General features: G+C 35.5%; 1 long non-coding RNA gene across 1 annotated transcript; it reads left to right on the forward strand.

Annotated features, from left to right (window-relative positions):
* The first annotated feature begins 4,571 nt into the window (after nt 1-4,571).
* On the forward strand, nt 4,572-5,690 carry LOC147864800 (uncharacterized). Its single transcript, XR_015529728.1, has 2 exons — nt 4,572-4,763; nt 5,085-5,690. It is a non-coding gene; the product is annotated as an uncharacterized LOC147864800 (long non-coding RNA).
* Nucleotides 5,691-11,413: the final 5,723 nt, after the last annotated feature.

Consider the following 11,413-nt stretch of genomic DNA (forward strand, 5'->3'; position numbering starts at 1 on the left):
TAAGTGAAAGCGAATGTTAAAGAGAATGAGAGAGAGAGAGAGAGAGAGAGTCATCTAATCTCTTTTCTGACCAAGAATACACATATATAATTTTGAGAAAGATCAAGCATACTTTGTTCATAATTTGAAAATCAGACGGGTGTGCTTTTATAATTATTTCCCCTGTTTTAAAGTGAGAAACTGAGACCATAAACCAGAAAGAATTCAATACCCTGATAGGAACCACACCAGGAACTAGGCAGATGGCTCAGTACAATAAAATGCTCATATAAATTCCAAGGGCTTTAATAATGAAAAAAGCACATTCTTTTGTTCTCTCTCACTCTAGATATTCAGCACCCTACATCATACATTATATTCTATTCGGAACCATAAAAAGATCAAACAAAAAAAGGAAAAGCAAAACACAAGCAGACGCTTCATGAAAAAATCATTCAGAATGGTCTGCTGAAGCGAAAAGACAGAAGATAAAGGAGAATAACGAGAGAGAGAGAGAGAGAGAGAGAGAGAGAGAGATTCGACTTACCTCAATGGCGATTAACAGACAGTGATGCCGCACCTTTCCCAGAAGCAGGAATAACATCAGTTTATGTATATATATACGTATATGTATGCATGTATACGTATGTATATATACATATACATATATACGTATACAATCATGTATGTATGTATGTATGTATGTATGTATGTATGTATGTATGTATGTATGTATACGTATATATATACATATACATAATACATGTATACATACACACACATACATATATATGTATGTATATCGTATATGGCATATGTATATAACAAACTAACTATTGCCCAAAGAGAAGGTAGCAAGCATTTGGCCTCCTTTTCATGGGCACCACTACTAACTCCTTCTCGACTGACTCAGGCCATTTATGCCATCGTGGTTCAATCGCTATTATTTCACGTTTTTGTGTTTCCTGTGTGTGTGCATGTGCGCACACATGTATGGTCTCCTTATTGGTACACACACAGTTGAGGATATTGCGCCATGTGTTTTTTTTGTGTCCTTTATCGTGTGATGTTATGTTGTGGCTAACATATCCATGTGTTCGTGTTCTATGTACTAATTGTTTCCAATGAAACAATGCACTTGAGGATCTTTTGTGGTCTATGAATTAACAGGCTCTCTCTTCAATGCAATCGAGGAATTTGCGTGCGTGTGTGTGTGTGTGTGCGTGTGTGTGTGTGTGTGTGTGATTTCATATACGAACATGTCCATGCCTTGGACACAATTAGTCAAAGAGGGGTGAGAAAGAAGAGGTGAGATCGATTAATGATAAAAACACGGCATAATAGAGGAGAGAAGAGAAAGGCACCTAGGCATTCTGCTCCTAAAAATGGGTCTACAACACCTATGTTCCACAATACAAAGACTACAAATCATTGAAGTGCCCTATATTAAATTAACTCTTATGTTATTGAAGTAATTTTTATTATGGAAATTTCCATTGATATCAGAGTGATATTGGATCTAGTTAGTTTCCTACTCGACCCCTTGTCGTTATACCGAAAATACTCTCTCCCACTTTCCTACCAAAGCTTCGTGAGAAATTTCAACAATAATATTAGAATCGCCGATTCATGCATCTATCAATTGTAACTACATAGTGCAAGAACATATATATTCACTTTGAAATTGTCAAATATGTGAGACACACCAACAATCGGAGAATACAAACTTTGAACGTTATCTTCTTACACAACCACCACATACATGCACATATGTACTAGTGAGAATGCAGGCATATAAGCACATCAACTCTGTGTGTGTGTGTGTGTGTGTGTGTCGTAATACCCTAATACATATCCAAATGTTTACATGTAATATGTATTGATGCCTAATGGTGTTATGCCTATTGGAGGGTAGGAAGTGTGTCCCTCTTTCTCACATTCTTCTACAATTGTCCCTCGTATTTGGATTAATATCATAACAATGTTCATGCAAAGGTACAATCAATGTTGAACTAGGAAGAAGAACATTACAAGGAATAATATCATATCGTTCAACTTCATACATCCCCACATCCCATCCCATCACATCATTCCGAAATCCACTTCCTCACAAACACTAAAGGTCTAGGAATCGCCATGATCACAAGGCTCTACGACACATCTTATGACAAGACACCATATCTTCTTTTATGCAATGCCGATGATGATTGTTGTCATCCTTCAAAAGGAGGGGGGGGTTACAAGAGAAAGTGTGGTGGTCCACCATTTTACATGTGGAAGTATGGTTGTGAAACTTGTATGAGATGATCCCGAATGTAGGATCGATGGAATAAATTTCTCCTTTACATTTTTTCGAAAGTGCTCGAGACCTTCCGACAACACACATTTTACGAGTGCCATTCGTGCCCAAGGATCAATGATCGGTCGAGATTTAACGATTCAATTCGATTGTATCATGTTTTGATTCGATTCGATTCGATTGTATGGTGTTTGAGTTGTGGAGTCCTACATGTATATATCTCTATGTGGCTTTTGCCCACATCCTAATACAGTTTCTAACCAAAGTTTGATCTGTCCAAAAACAACTCATTGATTGATATAGTATCCAATATATTTATATGCTTCTACAAAGAATCAAAGAATATATATCTATATATGATCGATTGTTTGAGAGACGATCAGGTAATCAAATTAGAATCCCTCGTGAGTTTTGATTATGGATGTGAATAAGGTAAGTGTAAAAAAAAACTATAGATAAAAACCAGATCAAATGGGATCGGAACACAGGGATCACAAACATTAGCATTAGGTACATATACAAGGAAGGAATTGATCGAGCGTCTATGGAAGTAAATATGCATTCATTATAAGGTTAGGATGTCTCGGGTTCGATAGATAATTAGGTTTAATTTGGCCCTTTCAATTAGATCGATTGTTCTTCTGATGTAGAGATACATAGAAATGAGGGAAGTTTTAGATCACTGGATCGAAATCTCTTTACTGAATCAGTCATATGTTGAGTCTAAGTTCGGAATCGCTTGACTAATCAGTCATATGTTGAGTTTAATAAGTATTAGACGATGATAATTTATGTTGTACAATGATGATGATGGATTCCAAAAGGCTAATTCAATTAGGTTATATAGTCTACAATAATGCTTGTTGATGTAATGTTGAGCTCTTTCTTTTCATTCTATCATGAGCAACAATGATAGGGTTTTCCATGTAGTTCCCATCCTAATCTTTCTGATAATCCAATTATCTTTTTATCCATGTTGCTCTATGATGATGGATTCAAAGAGTCGAGTCTGATCGAATGGATTCCCTGTTGATATTTGTGTTAACTCAACTATGAGAAATAGTGCTAGGGTTTCTGGTTCCTTGTTAATCTTTCTGTCATGCTAGGGTTTTGTTTGTATTACTCTGTTTACCACAAATAAGCAGAGCTCACACATTCTTCAATTTGTAATGAAGCTTTGTTCATCTATTACATTCTTCCATACATCTTTCTCAATGCACTAGGGTATGCAGTTCCCCATGATCTACTTTAATTTGTTTTGTGTTTTTTTTCTCTCATGTTTATGGATTTCAATGGTTGTCAATAAACCCTAAAACAGTGATAATGGCATATTATCATCATTCCTGTTGAAAACTGATATTTCTCTGCTGCTGGCTCAGTCTGCACCTTTGCAAGTAAGTTTTCCCTGCCCTTACTCTTCTATTTGGAATAAGTTAATGCTACAACTGGGTAGAAAACAGGGTTTCAGCCCATTTTATTGAACTTCCATAGGAAAATGAGCTCTCAATTGAGTTAAATTCACCACAAAGGAGGAAGAATGGGTAGCTTTATAAGATTGTTTGGTTGATTGTTTCTCATGGAAGCCATGGCTAACTGTCTCAGTAGACTCTTGGATTGACCATTAGACCCTATATCAGTTTCTTGGATTGATGAGACCCTAATAATATCCCTATGAAAATTTGTGAGCCTTTATGTAGAGCCTACATCTATGGTTTCTTAGCTATCTTCACTCAATATGTTGTGGTTTGTGTAGCTAAAGAAGCGTTCAGGGTTTGGGATTAAGTATATACAAGATGATGATATATTCATAGAGATTGCATGTTTTATCTATCAAAATGCAGCACTTTTGGAACAAAGAAAACATGAGTTTACTTCAAGTTTTCCATCAAGATGAGACGCCTTGTCTCTTCGGATCGGTGCTTGGGGAAGGTGATAGGTGTGGCGAGGTATAGTGCTTTGATCATTCTCTTCAATACCTACATCTAACAAGATAGATGTGTTCAAGATCCTCACTTTGATTGAAATCTACAAGTGCCAGAATTTTTACAAGATAGATGTGTTATAGAAGTTATATACCTTTTCATGGTAAGATGAGACGCCTTGTCTCTTCGGATCGGTGCTTGGGGAAGGTGATAGGTGTGGCGAGGTATAGTGCTTTGATCATTCTCTTCAATACCTACATCTAACAAGATAGATGTGTTCAAGATCCTCACTTTGATTGAAATCTACAAGTGCCAGAATTTTTACAAGATAGATGTGTTATAGAAGTTATATACCTTTTCATGGTAAGATGAGACGCCTTGTCTCTTCGGATCGGTGCTTGGGGAAGGTGATAGGTGTGGCGAGGTATAGTGCTTTGATCATTCTCTTCAATACCTACATCTAACAAGATAGATGTGTTCAAGATCCTCACTTTGATTGAAATCTACAAGTGCCAGAATTTTTACAAGATAGATGTGTTATAGAAGTTATATACCTTTTCATGGTAAGCACCAACTACTCAAATTGCTAGAAGTGTAGTCTCATGAAATCTACAACTTTATCACTTCTAGTGACAGAGAATGCTTATAATATTTTGTTATGTCTTATGCCTATTTCCATGTTTGCGTGAAAAGATCTATCTCTTTTATGTATTTGCAATGTTGTATAATGCAATACTTGGTACAATAGATAGGTAGATAAAGTAGATTCAAATGTATGCTTATTTTCGTGTTTCCATGAAAATATCGCTTTTATGTATTTGTAGTGATGTATAATGCTCAATACAATAGATAGGTAGATAAAGCATATTCAAATGTGATTATAGGTTTTTCCTAAAGGTTGAGCATCACCGAAGATTGTGATACTTAGCGTGGAGAAATTTTCTATAGAAAAACATGCATAGGCAATGAGGGTCCTTGCCAATCCCCAACATCCTATCTCACATCAACGAGAGCATGAGGTAAAGCAAGCGTGATCTGTGGTACATATGGTGAACAAGGAGATGGGCTTTGATAGCAAAGATGGACAATGAGACGAGCTCTAGTAGCAAACATGGATGAGTGTGCTTTGCTTGATTGAAGAAGAAGATGTTTGTGTAGTTTCAACGGAACGTTATGTAATATAATTTGTGGAATGTGAGCTTCCGCATCTCTCTCAAGCCATAATATTTCGGAATCGCAAAAAACCCTCATTCATGGAGGAATCTATTGAGGTAACATGAAGCAAGTGCAGTGCATCCCATCTTCCAAACTATTCTTGCATCCATCTAGAACTCAAATATCTTGGGTTGTGTCTTTGGAACTTTTTTTCGTGCTTCCCAATCATTTCTAGAAAGTCAATGCGAAGGTTTATGTTGTATCTCTTGTACATATTAACCAAGATACACCTTTTTATTTAGAAATATTTAAGGGAAATTTTCCCATGGTACCCCGTTTATCCTCAATATAAAAATTGTTTTTGTCATTCAGTTGATTAAAGTTCACGGAAGCTTAACCATTTGGTTGTGCCAAATGTAAAGGTATCACATATTGCATGAAGAATGACAAGAACTAAAGCATATAGTTAGACACATGTCACATAAAATAGAATACATTTTTTATTGTCCATAAGGAGGTCATCTTCTATGTGAGCCTTCCTTAGAAGGGGGGTTACTACTGTGTAATAAAAACTCTCACATATGGTGATCATGCATGCTAAAGGATGCGGTATTCATCCTCTGTTAGGTTTTCATTACATATCTTGCATATCTTCATACTTCGGTGATGATGTGATGCAACCTCAACAATTAATTTATGTGAGCAAGTTCAAAGAAGTGTAAAGCCTCTAGAGAGCCAAGGCTCATTGGGGTACAATAAGATGCAACTACATAAGTTTTGGCATTTTTACCTTGTATTGGGGGTAACATTTGCAATGTAATATTCCGATTTGGACATTGTAGCATCTAGTGACATCATTCTCAGTGCCTCTAGTAATCTATCGTCATTGACCACATGCTTCATAGCATCACATGAGAGCTTGAAAGGATATTCTACTTCTCGTCTTTTAATAATATTGTCAAGCACCCAACTAGATACGAGGAGATTTTACTCTTATTAGTTTTTTGTACATTAAATCCTATGTTTCAAGTTTGTTTTTGCAATTTGCGATCAGGCATATTCTTGACTTCTCTGATATACTCGTAAATTTTTTGCATGGCTAGCACCTCTATGACTTGAGCACTTGTTTCTAGTAGCATTAGGAATTTGAGGATTTAACTCCCAATATTTGTCTAGGTAAGAACATTAGGAGTTAGGAGAACCCCACACTTCCACTCCATAAAGTAACACTTGACCACTAGAGCATTTAATAACTTCAATCTCACCTCCCATCCTCGAATATCGAATTGGTGGTGAAATTCCACGTCCTAGGCTAATTTGGAAAATTTCACTAATTTTAAACAAAATATGCTATACTTAAGATCTTCATCATTTTTACATCCATTTGTGGTATGCTAAATTTAAAAGACTTCATTTTTACCCGAATAATGTTGCTAGAAAAGAGTTAGTTGGGAGATGTAGAGTCGGGGTAAAATGGGGTTTATTTTAGTTTTGTTGGAGTTAAGGGTCGGATGAGTTTTTGTTGTTTTTGTTTGATAGTTTTGGAGTTGTTCCTCCAAGTTGTATATGTTGATCCCATTGTGGATTCGGGTAAACTCTGTTGTATTCTATTTGCTAATTAATGCAAAGTAGTGTTTTTTTTTTTTTGGGGGGGGGGGGGGGGGACTCCATTTCCAACCTCCACAACCTCTTGAAGATGGTATTACACAAACCATTGGTTTATCCTCCCCCTTGCATATTCACCACCTATCAACACAATATCATTGACATTTTTATTTTTATTTTTATTTTTATAAATTTTTACAACAACGTTAGATTTCTTCTTTTATTCATCCACACCATGGAGCACTAGTCTTGTATCAAGAACATAGCCTTGTTCTTTCATCTGAGAATTCAGAGTGTCTAGTCTTGCATATATATGCTTGCAATCGGGATGCCACTGCTCACGAGGAAAGAATCTATGAATGTCATCATTCACCTCAATCATGTTGCATCCTGGTCATTTCTTTACTCCTCAGTTGACCATTGTTTCTCTTAGCATTTTTACATTCCACCTCCCATTTGGCATAAATATTTGAGAGCAATATATACAGAGCTCCATTATTGGGCCAAGAGAGATACGTAATTTAAGGCCATTTCCCCTCACTAGAACTCCCCTAAACTCCTACTCGCACCAAGAAGAGTCATCCATATAAGAGTTGAGACACAAAATGGCATACTATAAATAAGGTCGTTGGCCACATCATTGACATTTTACCTATCTATATCACAAATTGAGGTGCACCCATGCCTTTCCTCAAAAAACACCTTTATATTGGAAAATCTCTTCCAACTAAGATTGCTCTATTCATAGCTCCCCATGAGTTCCCACTACCTAACTGTTTGCATCTAGCATGATGTCACATGCATTATCATCTAACTTTCTTAATTCATGCACGTTTGCAAATGTAAGAAAGGCCTATGTTATCTAAAACACACTCGAAATATGGATTGAATATAAGTATGGAAGGGTTCAACAACGTAACCTCACATGATGATGCATGCATTTTTGCATCTAAATATAGTTTTGTCTTTGTAGGTGGTTCAATTTCAGGCAAAGCTTATAAGCAACATTTGGTTCCTCGTTGCTTATGGGGCTCAAGGGGAGTAGAATAGAATATAAAATGGTTGTTTACCATCCACTAGGAGGCCAATTTTGACTTAGTATACGTACCGTACCCATCAAGATGAACCTTCACAATTATATTCATCATGAATATGCCTTCATCCAATATCTCCATTGTTTCGGTTAAATCTAGAGAATGATATTAAAATGCCCAAACTATCTTGAAAAAATAAAACATGAGGATCAAAAGTACTATCATGGTCAAAGAGAGGGAAATCTTCTAAAATTTTGATTCACACCAAGCACTAAGAAACATGCATATTTTCTTTCCAATGTAATACCACAAATTAAACGTGAAACGCATTGTAGGGTTATTGGTCTAAACTTGTCTTTGTAATGTTCTACTCCTAAAAAAGGAACGAAAAAGTGGACTAGTAAAGTTTGAAAATAAAAATATTGAATGACCAATTAAAAAAAGTGACATGAACTTTATATATACACCATCTTAAGAGTCCCATCTCCACTAAGATGCATTACATCAACAAATGGATAAATCGCTACATTTTCTATAAATATCTTTGCAAGACAATCATCTAATGACACCAATACGATGATAAGTTGATAACATTATTCAAATTAGCTTAATTAACTTACATATTATGACAAAGTAAGCTCTTAGGTTATTACTACTCGATTCAAATTAACATTAATTAAGAAGTTTAGGTATCTAAAGTTATTGCATAATTGCGTAATCAAGACTAGGATATATGTAAAGCGATTTTATTATCACATTCAAAGGTCAAATATGATCTAGGGATCCAACCTTGACGGTCAAATATCTGCGAGTTACATTTGGCTTGGCACTTGCAAGCAAGGTCATGAAATAGTGAAACTTTTCATTGCGTAATCAATGACTTTTTACTATGATTTATTGATAGCCGTGAAAGTTCTTGGAAATGTAAGTTGAGATGCATTAAGAAAAGGTTGTTCCATATACCACTTGAGAGCATATACATCTCGAAAACAATGGATATTGACTTTTCTAAAACGTGTTGAAAGTAAGAAGTTTCGTTGCAACTTGTTACAACACTTTGGGTGGGAAATTACATATCTTGACATTGATAAAGAATGTCACTTTGATGAATGTGGGCGTGTGCGCATAAATGTAGTTGGTGAATATGATGCTATATCGAAGAATCCATGGAGCCAAATGTTTCTTACCATGTAGAATGTTGGTAGATACTCCCTATTTTTTTCATTTGGACTAACTTCATTCTTGAAGTACTCAAAGCCAATGAATGCCTCCAAAATTCCTTGAATGTGAGAAGTAAAGGAATCGAGGAACGATATGTAAAGTTAAGAAATAAAATGTCCAATCAAGGGCACATGGAGAAAACGGACATGATAAATTTTCAATTGTTATGGGAATATACAATTGTGTGATAGAGGGAGATGCATTTAATTCCTTGATGAGATTAAGACAATATATATGACAATGACCCATGACAACATAAACTCAAAGTTCTCTACCATAAATTCAAGGCTCGAATTGATCATGGCTTATTGTTACCATCCAAAATATGATATAGATCAATAGATTCTATTAATTTCCTTATTTTTTTAGTATGACGATAGTATGCATTGCATTATTACTTCATGACTCCCCTTCCATAAGAGAGTCAGCTCTATTACAAAGTTCTAAAGAGAGAACAAGTGTTAGTGTTGGTTGTGAGGTGGTAAAGTAGAGGATTCAAATCCCAAGATGATGGTTCGTTGCTTTTGGTACACATCGACTAACCATTTGCACTACTTTCACCTTCCCATATTCTTTTTGTAAATCATAGAGTCATCTTGGCGTGAGCTCTAATTTCACATCCAGAAAGGTTAGGGCCTGAGGAATTGATCCCGATTTTCTTTTGTGTAGAGGTTGATCCATCATGTACAATGGAATGATTGAGGTTAGTAACATGTGCCACTACATTGTCAATCAAAATAAGCAATCTTTTGCACAACACAATGCTCTTTGATATTATGTATATCACATGTTGTTTGGAAATTTGGTTGTTGTTCTTTTCTTCTTTTTTCCAAAAAAATGGTTGTTGTTCTTACATAGCAAGGTTTTTGGAATAAATAAATAGGTGTGTGTGCCTATCTAAACAGATATAACCCCATAGGGTAAGACGTGTGTGCATGTGTGTATGTTTGTGATACATAGAATTGTTTGTGACAATGTATGAGTTTGCACTTCCACTCACAAAGTCAAAGAATATGTACATGTAAGAGTGTGCATGCATCTTTATATGTAAGAGAGAGAGTGTGTGTACATAAATATATGTAACAGAGAGAGAATGTGCATAAATATATCAATTGTATGTAAGAGAAAATACAAAGAAATGATTGTGACAATCCTCGGGTAATGTTTGTCACAATACTTTGGTAATTTAGGTAAGATTCATTTCCGCACTATATTATATGTTTGAGTTTGTATGATCTTACGTTTGAAACGGTAAAAAATGGGGAGTCAAACTCAATCTTTTGAGAAGAGCAAATTATCTTTACGGTTTCCCGCCCGATGTTACCTAAGATAAAAATAAATGTAAAATATTTCCATATTGTAATGGTAACTTGAGGTAACCTTGATTTTGAAAAGGAAATGTACGTCGAAATTTTGAACGTCAAGTGTTCAAACTTCCTTTTGCTTATCTTGGGATGAGTAATTTAATCCGGTTTGTGGATCACAAATTCTAGTTATGTTGGTATATAATCCCTCATAAGGTTTTCATCCAAGACCTTGTTCCACTATATTCTAATAATAATCATATATACACATGTCTTTCTCTCCTATAACCAACAAATTAATATATTTATTCACAATCTCGACTAATTGCTATTGTCCTTTGAATGTCTTCAATAATAAACAAAAATAAGGAGTAGATATTCATCTAACCCAATAAAGAGTAGCATTTGTATATGGTGGGTGTGTGACGTGTCTATACAGTCACATGGTGCATCATCATGACCAACATGTAAAACAAGGTTTTGTATTTGCTTACATCATACTAAGATGATGCTATCTAGTACAACACATGTCCACACATCCATATACATCACAATGTGAAGGAGGTACCCTGTGAAATATGTACAATACTACAACTTTTGATAGTGGATGTTCTAACTTCTCATGCTTGTCTAATAACACATGACCCAAACCCATTATATCACTCCTAGACTCGACTAAATCGCTAATATGATGCTATCTAGTACAACACTTGTCTATACCCATTTGCATTGCAACATGATGGAGGTTACATTGTGCGATGTGTACTATAATATAGCTTTTGATAGTGGATATTCTAACTTCTCATGCTTTTCAACAAATATATGCCCAAAGGCCACAATGTCACTCTGTTTCTAAACTAATCACTAATGCCTCGATTATCTAAAACAAACACA

Source organism: Azolla caroliniana, unplaced genomic scaffold (genome assembly GCF_043228905.1).
Source record: "Azolla caroliniana isolate FFs.n. ecotype wild unplaced genomic scaffold, voAzoCaro1.0.p SCAF_4, whole genome shotgun sequence".
Taxonomy (NCBI): domain Eukaryota; kingdom Viridiplantae; phylum Streptophyta; class Polypodiopsida; order Salviniales; family Salviniaceae; genus Azolla; species Azolla caroliniana.